Genomic DNA, 2,692 nt, shown 5'->3' on the forward strand with positions numbered 1-2,692 from the left:
TGTGAGAAAGTCACATTCCTGGGACAGGTTGAAATTGTAATGAAGTCTCTGAAAGCTTTCATGGGGTGGGGGTGGGAATGACTCCATTTTGGGGCTTTTTTTTTTTTTTTTTCTTAAACCAAAAGCAAGACGGAAGTGAGACTCTTTCTTAAGTTTTTTTCATTACAAACTGAGCCAAATAATTCACTGATTCTCCTTCATTGCTTTTTCGTCCCCGAGTGACCTTCCCCTCTTCTAGCTGTTGTACCTACAGGGTTTGCATCTCCGCTTTGGAGTTTCTTGTGCAGTTCTCTTTAACTGCTCTCTTCATGGGCCATTTGTTTTTACTTTGCCTCTGACCTGCTCTACATTCCTTTTCTCCGAGAGTAGCAAGGGTTACATTTTAGGAATGTTTGTTTGGCCCTTTTATGTTACCAGCTTGCCCAAGTAGCTGTTGTTCCAGCGGTGTCTGCTGGGATTGGTTCCCACGTTTTCTTGGTCTTGCAACAAGGTGTTCCAGCCGTCTCCAGGGCTGCTTGTGTATTTTGCAAACTCTTCCCACCCAGACATGCACCTTTTCTCCTTCTCCATCTCTTGCAAGCACTGCAAAACCACAAGCCGGAATTTGGAGATTCTTCTGTTCCTCTTCCATGCCTGGATCACAGGCGGGACTGCGGTTCAAGAGCGGGTCTCCCACCAGATGCTTCTGGGTGCATCTCGCCACTCCCGAGGCTCAGGTGATCGGGGTCCGCTTCGGCAACGCGTTTGCCAGCTTTCTTCTGCAGCTGCGCACCCGCCGGCTCCGTGGCCCTCGCACCGCCATCGGGACTTGCTCCTCCACCCCTTCAGGGAGCTGGACAGCGGTGAAGGGTCATTGGAAATTTGGTCCGAACTGAGGTGGAGCCGATTTGACATGTGCCATTTCATTGTTTGTGTTTATTACTTAACAACACGGTCACTACCTACAGGTGAGCAGGATCTGAGCGGTGCAGAGCGACAGCCGCGGAGCACGGGAACGACCCGGGAACCCACCATGTCCTGGTGACCGTGTTTAAAAAGGTAAAAAACAACAGGTGAGATGACTTTCAGTACTGCGGCTTATCTAGGCCTATATGCACACCGCGGAGCTGGTTTCTGTTCCGGGCTGCACCTTTGAGACCGAGCGGGCCCTGCGCTCGGAGCTGGCCACGCGCGGGTCCCCGGGCCCCACGCGCGGTGGCCGCCGTCCTGGGCAGCGCGGCCTCTACAGGCCTCGCACCCGTCCCGCGAGGCTCTGCGGTCTCCGGGAACTTCTGTACGTCTGTGTCTCTGTCTCCATATATTTAGTTTTTTCCCTTTGCTTCCCCGAGGCAGCGCAGCCGGACACGCCGGAGCAGCGGTGCCACCGACGAGGGCCTGTAACTACGTGACTCAGACGCACCCTCTGTGTCCCCCTGACGCAAACAAGGTCCCCCACGGGTCCTGCAGGCCCCGAGCGCGAGGACACGTCTTCCCAAGTGCGAGACCTCGGGGCGCGGCGCCCCGTCTCCGTCCCGGCCGCTCGCAGGCCCGGGTCACCTCCGACGCCTTCCGGACCCCACGGGAGCTCCCGGAGGACCGCGGACTTGCGGGACCTGCGCGGTGACCTGACCTCGGGGGTGCCGGGTCCCCCGCGGGGCCGAGCGGGTGCGCAGCCCTGACCGGCTGCGCGTCCAGGAGGGCCTCGCTCACTGCGGGGCCGCTGGGGGGTGCGCGCGGGGCACAGCGGGGTCCTCAGGGTTTCCCGCCGCGGTCGGGCTTCGGGGTGGCGGCGAGCCTGCGTGCGCCGGAGCGGGGGGCCGTGCGGGCCGGTTGGGGCTTTTCTACCCCGCACAACGCCCGTGAACTCCTCCTCCTGTTCTCGCAAGGGGTGCGCGGCGGGGCGGGGGCGGGGCGGGGGCGGGGCGGGGCGTGCGGCGGGGGCGGGGCGTGCGGCGGGGGCGGGGCGTGCGGCGGGGGCGGGGCGAACGGCGACGGCAGGTGCTTCTGCGTTGCTCTAGCGCCCTGGGCGAGCTGCGGTGCAACCGCTGCTGCGACTTTGTTGCGGGTCTCCCCGCGCTCCCACTTCCCTTCCACCCGCCGGAGCTGGGGCCGGGGCCGGGGCCGGGGCTGTCCTGCCTCATTTCCCACCCGTGGTGTAAACAGACCGGTTACGCGCTGGCGCCGGGACAGCCGGAGTCAGCCCTCCGCAGGAGTCGCCGGTGCCGCCTCGGACGGTGCCGCGTCCTTCCCTTGTCTGCTCGTCCCTCTGCCCGGACGGAGCCGGGTCGGGCTCATGAGCTGCTGCAACAATCCAAGACACGAACGCAGCAGGGCCTGGTGCTCCGTCGGGAGAAACCACGTTCCGGAAACGCGGTGAATGTTTCTGCCCCGGCGCGACGCCCCCGCGGGCCTGCCCCGCGTCGTCCTGGGACGTCCGGCCTGAGACGGTGGTCAGGAGACCTTCCGCGGCCCCCGAGGACCTCCCCTCGGGAGGTTCGCATTTCGAAGGCCCGAGACGCGCGTCCGGTGTTGGAGGCGCCGGCGTCTAACTGCTGACCGGGACCGGAGCGGGGGAGGGCAGCGCGGGGCCATCGCACGAGCCCCACGGGCGTGTCCCCAGCCGCAGCAGGGACCGCGGCCGCAGCTGAGCCCCTGCTCTCCGGAGCCTCGGGAGAACACGCGCTTCTGCTGTTTTCAGGGCTCTGGAGGGAGG

At 63.7% G+C, this 2,692-nt stretch overlaps 1 long non-coding RNA gene across 1 annotated transcript; it reads left to right on the forward strand.

Moving 5' to 3' along the window:
* The first annotated feature begins 368 nt into the window (after positions 1–368).
* On the forward strand, positions 369–1,865 carry LOC132012811 (uncharacterized). Its single transcript, XR_009402769.1, has 3 exons — positions 369–716; positions 948–1,038; positions 1,329–1,865. It is a non-coding gene; the product is annotated as an uncharacterized LOC132012811 (long non-coding RNA).
* Positions 1,866–2,692: the final 827 nt, after the last annotated feature.

The sequence above is a fragment of the Mustela nigripes genome, chromosome 3 (genome assembly GCF_022355385.1).
Source record: "Mustela nigripes isolate SB6536 chromosome 3, MUSNIG.SB6536, whole genome shotgun sequence".
Taxonomy (NCBI): domain Eukaryota; kingdom Metazoa; phylum Chordata; class Mammalia; order Carnivora; family Mustelidae; genus Mustela; species Mustela nigripes.